Raw genomic sequence first — 13,069 nt, 5'->3', positions numbered from 1 at the left:
TCCTTCCCTAGTGCCCTCGCAGGACCGGCGTCCAGGACTCCGAGGGGCTTAAAAAAGCCCCCTCAGAGTACCTAGGAGGTCAAACCGCGTTTGCGGGCTGCAGGGAGTTCCTGCTTTCCAACCCACTTGCAAGGGTCGGATTGGGGTATCTATGTACCCCAGAAATAACGCAAACTTGGATTTCTCCCAGGACAGCCTGGGGAAATGGAGTGCTCTCTCCAGCGGCACCACCGGAAGTCGCAGCCGAAGTACTAATGATGTGTGGTGCCAGAACTGTGACAATCTGCGTTGTTCTTCTAGATGCCAGCAGGTGTCGCTGCCTGCTTTTCTGCACCAGGCAAAGTAAGGCAGCTACAAAGGAAGCCCAGAGGAATGGATCCAGTGGGATTCCAGAAGGCTCTGGGGGCTTTTGAGAATATGAATGGTAACTCTGGGGGAGAGAAGAAGAGTTGGTTTTTATACAGCACTTTACTGTCAGGAGTCTTGAAGTGGGTTACAATTGCTTTCCACCCCCACAACAGGCACTTTGTGGAGTAGGTGGGGCTGCGAGAACTGTGACTGGCCCAAGGTCACCCAGCTGGCTTCATGTGGAGGACTGGGGAATCAAACCCAGTTCTCCAAATTGGAGTCCGCCACTCTTAACCACTACTCCACACTGGCTCTCTTGCAGCACCTTGGAATGCCGCTAAATGCTCAGGGGCAGAGATGTAACATTTCCAGCAATTTTGAAGCCATAGTTTTCCAAATCCTTTTGAAAAAAATGGAAATTGGGGGAGGGGAGATTGAAATATATGAAATACTGATCAAAACCTAAACTAATATGAATAATATGAATAATTTATATGGCACCATATAAAGTTGTACTGTTTGGCATATTTCAAATGTTTTTGACAAGCAAAACAAAAGGGAGAGAGGGAGACCAAGACCTACGTCCCTTTAATACATGTACTAGGGGAAAAATTGAAATAGGTTAGAAATAGGAATCAAATTTTGTAGCAAAGAAAAGAGACAGTATTCTTGGGACAGAAGTTGTCTCGTATATAATAGTATTTATTCAAATGCATGGCTGGTTTATTTTCACAGATATGCCATGCAAAAAAGAAAGGGATCTTAAATTGTTCCAGTAATATTCAATAATACTTTTTTTCTTTGTCTATAATATTTTTAAAGTGGTGGTCTTACATGCAAGCTCATCTTCCTATTGAATAAATGCAGTATTTGGAAATCAAGCTGAATTTTGTCAACATCGAAAACACTGAAGTCTTCAACGGCATATCATCATCATAACACACTTTATATCAATTGTGAACAAAATTAGCTACACGTGAAACAATAAACATATCCTTGAAAATATATTGTATAGGTCTATATAATACACAGGAATTATCATTGTTATCATTAGTTGTCTGAGTAGGGATGCAAGCCCCCAGGTGGGACCTGGAGATCCCCTGGAATTACAGCTCATCTCCAGACTACAGATATCAGTTGCCCTGGAAAAAAATGGATGCGTTGGAGGGTGGACTCTGTGGCATTGCACCCCACTGAGGTCCCTGTGCTGCCCAGGCTCCATCCCCAAATCTCCAGGCATTTCCCAACCTGGATCTGGCAACACTACCCCCCATTCCCCGCTGGTGGCCAGGGGGACCAGGCAACCCTATTTGCCTCACTGCATGTTTGAAATGAATATAATCTTGTATGAAAACTGATACCTCCCCCAGTTTCCAATTTTCCCATTTCAGGAAATACTCCCTTTCACCCAAAAAAGTATTTTTTCCGCACACACCCTGCTTCACTTCTCTACTCCAGATTGTACCCAGGTGTCCTTTTCCTCTCTCTAGCACAGCCCTGGGTTCATGAACACATGAAGCTGCCTTATACGGAATCAGACCCTTGGTCCATCAAAGTCAGTATTGTCTACTCAGATCAGCAGCAGCTCTCCAGGGTCTCAGGCAGAGGTCTTTCACATCGCCTACTTGCCTAGCCCCTTTAACTGGAGATGCCGGGGATTGAACCTGGGACTTTCTGCATGCCAAGCAGATACTCTACCGCTGAGCCACAACCCCACCATAGTTCATAGAGGAGCTAGGAAGACCGGCTCCAAATCAAAGAGAAAACATCACAGAGGCCTCCAAAGTGACTATGACAGCCATAAGAAAGGCATATTCTGCATTACTATTATATCAGCTGAATCTCCTCCAGCCCAATTTGCAGAGTAGTTTAGAATTTGATGGCACTTCAGCCCAGCTCCCCCCACCCCCTCTGATGAGGATGATTCATTTATTAGCTATGCAGGGTTTTTTTGCACAATTCTTAACTGATCAGGTTATCTGATCCAACCCGACTGGTACCGTCTTGTCATTTTTCATGATGTAGACAGGATGCCCCCCACCTACAAAACAGATACCCCACCCTTCATGGGCAGTGATATCAAGCCAGGAGAAAATAACAGTTCCTATGTCCAGGATTATTACATCTCTGGCTGAGGGAATAGTCCCTAAACCTTTAAAGGTGTCCATAATTGAGCTGTTGTTGGAAAAATAAACCTTTCTCTAGCTAAAAATCCCGCGGCCAATTACAGCCTCGCTTCTAATTTGCTGTTTTTTTGGGGGTGGGGAAAGGTGATTCAGTGGGCGGTGGCGGATCAACGTCAGGTGTTCCTGATGACGCATCTGCTCTTGACCCATTTCAGTTTGGCTTTGGAACAGAGACAACATCATTCATCCTGATCCCTGTGGACAGCCTGTGCCTGCAAAAAGATAAGGGGAAATGCTGAATCTCTCAGCTGCCTTTGACACGGTTGTCCAACTTGCCCATTATGTTTTGTTGAGGTGCTTGGAAAGTAGAGTAGGGGTGAAGGCAACAGTGCTCTGGTGGCTTTGGTCGTTTTTGTTAGATCAGAGGCAAACGAGGGGCATTGGGGGACACAGTGTCAACTGCTTGGGGTACTGCAAGATCTTCAGCTGCCTGTGCTGTATAATTTCTGCTAGGGCTTGAAACCAGAATGTCCATAGCTTTGGGACTGGATGGCTTCATCATCTAGAAGACACCTAACTACATTGCAGTGACTAAGCCCCCCAGAAGTGGTACAAAATGAGGCAGCCAGGACCATCCTGATAACACCTGTCCTAAAACATCTTCAAGGGTTACTGTCTCCAAGTTCATCTCAGTGTGCTGGTCATACATTTAAAGCCCTTCATGACCTAGGTCCCACATCCCTGAAGGACTCTCTCTTCAGGAAGGCTCCACTTGTGCATTCTGCCAGGGATAAATCAAGTCCATACACTGTGGGTAGCTTAGCCCCCTCAGGAACATCATCCTTACCAAAGAGAATTACCTCTGTCTTGTCCAGCATGAGTTTTACCTTGTTCTTCCCCATCTGCTTAAGCACCTAAGCCCAAACAGAGATGGCAACGTTTGGAGGTTTATTCATAGAGATCGGTGGAAGGATATGGAGCTCTTGGCAAGGTATATATCCACAACCCCAAAATAAGGTCTTTATAAGATTAGTTAAAAACAGTGACACACACACAACTAGCAATCCCAAACAAGGCCCATTAAAAGAGTGGGATCCATCCTCAATTGCCGGTCTTACTTTCACTCCAACGCCTGGCAGGATGGTCTGTCGCCTTCAAAAGAAGATCAGGGAAGGGGCAGGATGAATTTCACGGGAGAGCATGGCCAGGTGGGAATTTTTCATTCACTCTGCAAGATCGGTTTTAAAGTATTTGCTTTACAACATTTAGTTTGTGGGCTTTTAAGAAAGGTCCTCATTCATTTAATGTCCCATTTAACATGACTTTGGGCACGTCCCCTGCCTAAGTGGAGTAGGACTTTCTTGAGCCTCTCCAGTTGGTTGCCAGGGTGTTTGGTGGTTGTTGTTTTTTCCAGGAATCACGGTTGCCTAGAACTTGATGCCTGCATTTAATAATCAATGGCAAACCCCCCACCCCCAGTCCACCACCCCAGCATATAAGGCTTGGGGAAAGGGCTCTCGCTTCTGCTTTCAGAGGCTAGCTGCTGGCAACACCTGTGCCAGAATGTGTTTTCCCTTCCCACCATGCCATCGGCTTTCTCAGGCTTCTTATTTCACCACAGCTGTTTACTTCCTTCACCCTCAACAGATGGGAGGGCGGGAAGTCTTGGCAACCTGTGGGTATCTCCTGGGCAGACTTTCTGTGGGGTGCAGGGCGGCTGTGCAATCTCCAGGCCTGCTAGGCAAGCCACAGGCTCTTTCTTGGAAGGTAAAGAGAAGCCCCCCCGGTGGTCAAAGGAGCCTTGAGCTTTGGCTAGAGGGCTATCCTTTCAAAGTAAGTGAAGCTCCCTACCTTGGCTAGGAGAATGCAGAGTTGGCCTGGCTAGATGCTGAGCGAGAGGTCTACTCTGGAGAGCCATGTAGGGGCACTTCCAGTGTGACCCAGAAATGATGACATCATGTCACCAGTGATGCTCTAGCATTCGCCCCAAACTCTTTGGTTTAACCACAGAGTACTTTTGAGTGTAGGCTAGAACATCACCATATTAATTGAGGTCATTTCCAGGTCATGCTGGAAGCTACATTGTGGCATTGCTGGTGATGCTGATTTCCCCCCCCCCCCCGCCACCCAGCTGAGCAGCAATGGAGAGCTAGCAGGGGGGGTCTCACAAGAGGCTTTGGAACCCCATTCCTCACCGGCACGTGCTACTTGATAGGCCAGTGGGGAGCGGGGGAGCTTGCCAGCATGGTGCGCAATATCACTTCTGGAACAAAACCAGAAGTGATGGCACCACACCTCACAACACTCTAGGATTCATGAATCCTAGAGCACCAGTGCAACTGGAAATGCATAACTGGAAATAGGGTTGCCAACCTACATGTAGTAGCTGGAGATCTGCTATTACAACTGTTCTCCAGCTGATAGAGATCAGTTCCCCTGGAAAAAATGGCCGCTTAGAGTCCAATTTTTTTTTAGATGAGTACCTGGAGGTTGGCAACCCTACGCCCCCTTCCTTTGCTTGTGCCTGTCACTTTCTGAGAACCGCACTGCATGAGCCAATCTCCTGATGGAGAGTCATATTGTGCCTGCACTTGGCAGTCAGCTTGTCTATCAGCGGCAAATCAGCCGGCTGGCCCTTTCTCTGGAACAAGTGCAGCAGGGGGACGTGGAAACTGCACAAGGCCCCAATTGTCCCAAATCCTCAGCATCTGGCTGCAATTCGTACCCGTGCTCGTTCTTAGTGACCCCCTTCTCACTTCACAACACACACGCCATGGAGAGCAGCCAGCCCCAGATGGCAATTGAAGCCGTCTTGGTTCTGCGCTCCTTTTATCAGATGGCTCACATCCGAAAAGGCAGACAATGTCCCCTTGAGGCCCTGGCAAGGACAGGAGTAACAGAGGAGAGAGAGCCTGGGGTGGGGAAGAAAGGAAGCCTTTCCCCCTCTGATTCTCAGCAGAAAACCAGGAATGCTTGCTGGGGGGGAAGAAAAGGCTGAGCTGGCCCTTCCCTTTGTACCGCAGAAAAGAAAGAGCCCTGGGATGGAGTGATTTACAGCTTGCTTGGACAGCAGCAGCTCCAGTCCCAGCTGTTGCCAAGGGAATAGAAGACAGGCAGGCAAAGGAAGGAAGGAAGGAAGGAAGGAAGGAAGGAAGGAAGGAAGGAAGGAAGGAAGGAAGGAAGGAAGGAAAGGAAAGGAAAGGAAAGGAAAGGAAAGGAAAGGAAGGAAGAGAATGAAAGGGTATAAGGGGAAAAGGCAAGACTTGGCAGCAATCTGAGCCTGGAGTTTCTGGCTTGGAGAGCTGGCTTCATTAAATTGGAATCAGTTAGGGTTCCCAACCTTCAGGTGATGGCTGGAGATCTCCTGGGATTTTAACTGATCTCCTGGCAACGGTGATCAGTTCACCTGGATAAAATGGCTACTTTGGATGCCACTGATGTCCCTCCCCTACTCAAATCCTGCCCTTCTCAGGCTCTGCCCCAAAAATTTCCAGGCGTTTCCCAACCTGGAGCTGGCAACACTGGTTATAAGGATTCAGCCACCTAAAAAGTGAACCCAGTTACTGTTTATACCTTTTCTCCCTAATGGGAGCCAGCATGGTGAAGTGGTTAAGAGTGGTGGTTTGGAGTGGTGGACTCTGATCTGGAGAACCAAGTTTGATTCCCCACTCCTCCACATGAGCGGCGGACTCTAATCCGGTGAACCGGTTTGGTTTCCCCACTCCTACGCATAAGGCCAGCTGGGTGACCTTGGGCTAGTCACAGTTCTCTTCAAGCTCTCTCAGCCTCACCTACCTCACAGGGTGTTTGTTGTGGGGAAGGGAAGGTGATCGTAAACTGGTTTGATTCTTCCTTAAGTGGTAGAGAAAGTCAGCATATAAAAACCTCCTTCGTCTAATGGGGACCCAAAGAGGCTTATGATATAATTCTCCTCTCCTCTATTTTATCCTTACCACCACAACCTGGTAAAGTAGGTCAGGCTGAGAGAGAGGGGCTGGCCCAAGGTCACCCAGTGAGCTTTCATACATAGAGATTAGAACTTGGGTCTCCCAGCCTGACACTATTCCTGTTCACAACTTAAAGTGTATGCATGTGTACAGCATACCCTTAATTTCCCCCCTCTATATATTTGAGTGATTCTCATGTTACATTCAACACATGTACAGCCAACGTGTGATTGAACCCCCACATTTATCCAGGTACTGGTTTCTGGTTTCATTTGTAATGTGAACATGTTGGCTTTCTTACAAATAGATATACTCAGGTACACGCAGGATGTTACAGCATTCACTGTAACATGCGCTGTAACACCACTCCACACTGGCATGATGTGCAGAGGGTTCGTGACCAGCCTGGGTGCGACAGCCATATGCAGCCTTGAGTGTCATCTTGCATAGGATCAGAGTGTAGGGCTGTTTCCCCCATGCAGAATCTCCTGTCTGCTATAAAATGTTTGCAGGTACCTAATTTCCCAACAAGCTCTTGTTCGCGTAGGCCTGTTCTGGCCAGGTAAGGCCTGGATTTCTCCCAAGCATTACAACTGATCTCCAGACTACAGAGATCAGTTCCCCTGGAGAAAACAGCTGCTTTAAAGGGTGGACTCTATGGCATTACATCCTGCTGAGGTCCATCCCCTCCCAAAGCTTCACCCTACACTGGTTCCATCTCCAGTAATTTCCCAAGCCATATTTGGCAACCCCAGCTGACTCACTCCAGTGGAAAGACAGAGCTTGGGTCATAAAGCGTTGTTCTGGAGAAAGTGTCTCCTTGGTAACTCGGCCACTGAGGCTCAAGGCAGATTACAAATTGTTTTAAAATGCAATAAAAACTGTGTAACAAGCAATGCAATAAAACTGCCTAAAATATAGGCATTAAATTAAACATTTGTGTCGAGGCCTGGCTCTGATAGGCCAACCCCATTCACACAGATCAGGCACTGCTATACTGTTGGAACCTGGTCAGCTGGTTATCTGGGGTGATTCACATGTGCTTTTGCATGTGCATAGTTATGCATTTTCAATGCACTTTGCAACTGGATTATACTTACACTTGCAAACAATTTTGCTAAAGTGCATTGAAAGTGGATTGAAAGTGCATTATTCCACATGTGTGCAAGTAGGAGTCAACTTTCTCGCTTCTCTGATCACCCTTTTTTAAAAAGCCATATGGGTTGACCATAGGGTTGCCAAGTCCTTGTTGGGAAATACCTGGAGGTATTGGGGTGGAGCCTGAGGAAGGCAGGATTTGGAGAAGGGAAGGACTTCAATGCCATAGAGTCCAATTGCCAACGCGGCCATTTTCTCCAGGTGTATTGATCTGCTGGAGATCAGTTGTAATAGTGGGAGATCTCCAGCCATCACCTAGAGGTTGGCAACCCTAGTTGTTCATGTCTGATATATTCCTCTAGTATTCATTGCAAAAGCATTCCCATGTTGGAAAACCCTGTGATAGGGTTGCCAGGTCCCTCTTCACAACTGGTGGGAGTTTTTTTGGGTGGAACCTGAGGAGGGCGAGGTTTGGGGAGGGGAGGGACGTCAATGCCATAGAGTCCAATTGCCAAAGGCAGCCATTTTCTCCAGGTGAACTGATCTCTATTGGCTGGAGATTAGTTGTAATAGCAGGAGATCTCCAGCTACTACCTGGAGGTTGGCAACCCTACCCTGTGATGAGTGCTAGCTCTTTTCCTGTGTGATCCACCCAGGGCCTCGGATCAGAACATTATGGGAGGGGACACAATCAGCATATGGCAAAAGAGGCCCTTTATGAAAGACACTTGCTCCAAAAGGCCACGATCGGTTCAAGGGGAGGAAAAGAAGGTGCAGTTGGAATGGCCGGGTGCATGAATGGAACAGCCCATGATCTCACATCCTCATTCACGGAACAAAGTAAAGAGTGTTCTCAGGAGGCAAAATCAATAATGAATGTAGCTGATCAGCTTCCTAATGGGGGTCAGAGCTAGCAGCGCAGTGGCTTCCCAGACAGAGAGAAATCTAATTTGGCTGGCAATTTCAGGAAGCTGGAGGGGTGGGAGGAAAGCAGACAAACATCAGCATCTCGTAAATCAGAAGCTCAATGGAAACCCCAGTGGGGCAGGAGAGCAACTGTGCATCCGCCCCCTTTCTTTTCTGCGTTTCTCCAAAGGAGCCTTGGAACTGCCTTGGCCTCTTCTTTCAGTCACAGCAGGAACCTTCCCCAAGGTTAGGAGGGTGCCACTTCGGTCGGTGTTTTGACAGAGCCTTGTTTCAGAGGGTTAGAGTTGCCAGCATTCAAAGGCATTTTCTGTAAATATCGTCGAGGGCATTTTAGAATGGATGCACTGGGAGGTGCTTGAATGCTCCACGTTTTTAAGGCAGATTACTTTTTAATGAAAGTTCCACTGCCTGTGTTGTAGAAGAAGAGTTGGTTTTTATATGCTGACTTTCTCTACCACTTAAGGGAGAATGAAACCGGCTTACAATCACCTTCCCTTCCCCTCCCCACAACAGACACCCTGTGAGGTAGGTGGGGCTGAGAGAGTGTGACTAGCCCAAGGTCACCCAGCTGGCTTCGTGTGTAGGAGTGGGGAAGCAAAATCCAGTTCACCAGATTAGCCTCCACTGCTCATGTGGAGGAGTGGGGAATCAAACCCGGTTCTCCAGATCAGACTCCACCGCTCTTAAGCACTACACCATTCTGGCTCTGTACTATTTGTTGTAAGGTGCTTTGGGACGTTGGGGAAAAGTAGAATATGCACACACACACACCTGGGGCACCTGCCCCCCTTGGGGAATCTCAAATGTACCGATTTTTACATACCCTGCCACATTCACCATTCCATCTGCTCAGCATGAGGACTGTCCTCTTTCCGTGGCTTCACCCACCCCCTCCAAATTATTTTGGTGGGCACCCTTGACAACCGCGCTCCCATCACACAATTTGCACCAGAATGTAGCCTTGGTTCGCTGAGCTGGATCGATGCTTGACGCTTCGCTGTCCTCAGGCATATCTCCTTCCACCTAAATTAGCGCCAAATTGGGCAAGGTTCATCCGGAGACCTTTTCTCTAACCCTTCCTGCCCAGACAGTGTGGAATTGTTTGCTGCAGAATATTCCTCCTTCCTTTGGATACATTCCAAGTGACTCGATTAATGGGGACTCTGTTGTTCCCCAAAAGGGAATAATCGGTCCTGGAATCCAGTCTATATCCTTCCCCCGAGCTCAGCTCTATCACACACACACCCCATGCCATCTGGCTACTTATGCATAAATGCCTGTGTCATTCCTACCACACCCGTCACCCCTACCGAGTTTCATCTTCTCAATGTTCTTCCAGCCCCTAAAAGCTAGAGGGTCTTCCTTGAAGGACTTTTAGTCAATGGAGGCTGAGGAAAAGACAAACAGCGGGAAACGGAATGAGCAGGCGGGAGCGCGAGGGGGGAAGCAACAGAAAACGCTTTCTGTCTCCACTAAAAAGAGTGACTGCAGGTCACCCCATCAAGACAAGGAGGCCTTCTATCTTCTCTCCCCACGGCCAGGAATTCTAGGGAAACAGCTTGCAGAATGTGATGACTTCACAGATTGGCTTTCAAAGCCCAAGATGCTGTTGAAAGAGCAGGAATGTGCGTGCAAAAGAGGAAAAGCCCACTCTATGCTCAATGTAAGGCAGCAGATTTGGATGATGGTGGAATAGCAATGTGATTTCACAATGAAATCAAAAATAAAACAGGGATCCTTGTGGCCGTGGAAAGACTAACAATATATTATTCCCGAATATGTTCTCACGGACTTGTTAGCCTTGAAGGTGGCACGTTATTCCTGTTTTACTTTTTGTGACAACAGACTAACATGGCTCCCCTTCTGGAATCACTGGCGTGAAATCTCAACTCTCATCTGAAAACACCTACCCAGTAGGGTTACCAACTCCTAGTTGGGAAACTCCTTGAGATTTGGGGATGAAGCCTAAGAGGGACCTCAGCAGGATATAAAGACAGGGTGCAACCTCCAAAGCAGCCATTTATCTCCAGGGGAACTGATCTCTGTAGTGTGTAGATCGGCTACAATTTGAGGAGAACTCTAGGCCCTGCCTGGAAATTGATAAACCTCCCACCCACCCTGCTTTGCATGCTTCCTGCGTGGTGTAGTGGTTAAGCCAGTGTGGTGTAGAGCCAGCGTGGTGTAGTGGTTAAGAGTGGTGGTTTGGAGCGGTGGACTCTGATCTGGAGAACCGGGGTTGATTCTTCACTTCTCCACATGAGCGGCGGAGGCTAATCTGGTGAACTGGATTTGTTTCTCCACTCCTACACATGAAGCCAGCTGGGTGACCTTGGCTAGTCACACTCTCTCAGCTCCACCTACCTCACAGGGTGTCTGTTGTGGGGAGGGCAAGGGAAGGTGATTGTAAGCCGGTTTGATTCTCTCTTAAGTGGCAGAGAAAGTCGGCATATAAAAACCAACTGTTCTTTCTCCTCCTCTTCCTCCTTCTTCTGAGCACACCAGCTGGGAATGTGGCTTCTCTGTATTAAGATTAAATAATAAACTTGTCAAGACTTGCCTCACCTCCAAACTTTCTCCCATTTCAGCTTCCCCCTCCACCAGCTCATCCATCACATCAGCTGGGGCACAGTCCCCACACCTCCCCCACCCAATCTCATGCAGGATGGAGACAGCCACAGGATATCCAAAGGAATCCCAGTTTCATTTACCCTTTTAAACGTTCCATGCCAGATTGTGCTGAGCTGGCGGATTCTTTGACGGCTACTTATCTTGGCTTTAAACCTGCCGAGCAAATCTTGCAGATCCGGAAAGTATGGCCTCCGGCCAAGGCGACACAGCAAGTCAAGTTTGCATCCTCCAGCCAAGACACTTGTGCGTGGCTAATGCTGCTTGCAACTGTTGCCGGCTTGGCAGGGCTAGAATGGAGGCAAAGGCACGGTGAAAGGTGCCGAGGGTTGCCAGCTAAATCTGCTGAAGCCGCATTTCTGAGCCTAGGAAACGTGGGAATCGCCATTCACATTTTTAATGGAAAGCGGTCGGTTCTGCAGAATGGCCTGCTTTCTCCCCCAAGGTTTGTGGGGCAGAGGAGACAGCATAATCAGCAATAGGTATATGTTGGCGCCAGCAGAATACCTGTCATTCCTGGAAATAAACAAACAAAGAAGGGATTTTTCTGCCCTACCTTTGGCAATGCTAGAAGCCAAATTCAAGAGGCTATCAAGATTAGAATGGGGGTGTACCTGTAAGTCGGGTGAAGTTGAGTATATTGCGCACATTTTCTTCAGATGCTCTTTCTATGAGGAAGCAAGATTTAAGCTAATTCCCCCTCTCCTTAATCTAACAAAGAACAGCTCTGAGGAAGGGAGGCTGAGGAATCTCCTTTGGGAAGGGTCAGCTCAGACGATGAAACAAGTAGCTAAATTCTGCTCTGCAATATACAAGATCCGCCAGGCAAAGCGGGGGCTAGGCAATCTAACCTAAAATGGAGAATGTTATTTTAATCTGAGGTTTTTAGCTAATTTATTTATCTATTTAAGAATTATATATCCCATAGCTTTAGATACTTTATCTTTTAATTCTATTTGTAACTGATATGAACATTTTAATGGCTTTGCCATATTAATAAATCTGAATCTGAGGAGAGAGCATCTCATCCCATCCACTACTGCCAAAATCCCCCATTACTTCGAGACAAACTTTGGAAGCACACCAAACCACCCCATCCCCAAAAACCCCAGAAGGTTTTGTTCAACCCTGATGGAAGCCTAAGAGGGACGTCAGCAGGGTATAAAGACAGAGCGCAACCTCCAAAGCAGCCATTTATCTCCAGGGGAACTGATCTCTGTAGTTTGTAGATCAGCTGCAATTCCAGGAGATTGTACCAAACCTCTGGATGAATTCTAATTTAGCATTTTAATGCTGGAGTCTCCCTTTGAATTTATTTTTACTGGAGAATGGCGACTTTTACTTCATCAACAGTATGCACCCGGAAGTCAAAATATTCTCCCGCTGAAGATCCCTCGCCATCAGGAAGTGCTCTGCCAGTTAATACTGTGCCATCCTCAAAATCCCAAGCAGGCATACATTATAGGTATTTTATTTTAGATATTTATACTCTGCTTTTCTCCCCCATAGGGAAGCAAAGCTGCTTATAACATCATTCTCTTCTCCTTCATTTTATCCTCACAACAACCCGGTGGGTAAGGTTGGGCTGAGAGCATGTGACTGGCCCAAGGACACCCAGCGAGCTTCCATGGCAGAGAGGGAATTTGAAGCAGGCTCTCCCAGATCCTAGTCTAACACTTTAAGCACAACACTACATTGGCTGCTCAGCATGGCATTTAGGAATCAGACCTACAACCAAAGCAGGATTCTTGTCCTCTTCAAGGGCCTTTTGAACTAGGCACTAAAACTAAAAAGTGCAACTTTTAATTTTTGTTATCATTAAGGTCATAGCTGAAGCCGGTTGCCCTTACGTTGAAAAAAAATTTTTTTTGGGGTGGGGGATAGAATTGCAGTAATTTCCTACCACCCAAAGAACTTCCTACTTGGGCACCTGGGCACAGCATATATGTGTGTAATATTTCCTCCCTACTTCAGTGTCTGTAGAGGAGAAGAGTATCA

The sequence above is a fragment of the Euleptes europaea genome, chromosome 17, assembly GCF_029931775.1.
Source record: "Euleptes europaea isolate rEulEur1 chromosome 17, rEulEur1.hap1, whole genome shotgun sequence".
Lineage (NCBI taxonomy): Eukaryota > Metazoa > Chordata > Lepidosauria > Squamata > Sphaerodactylidae > Euleptes > Euleptes europaea.
This window is presented reverse-complemented; position numbering follows the sequence as displayed.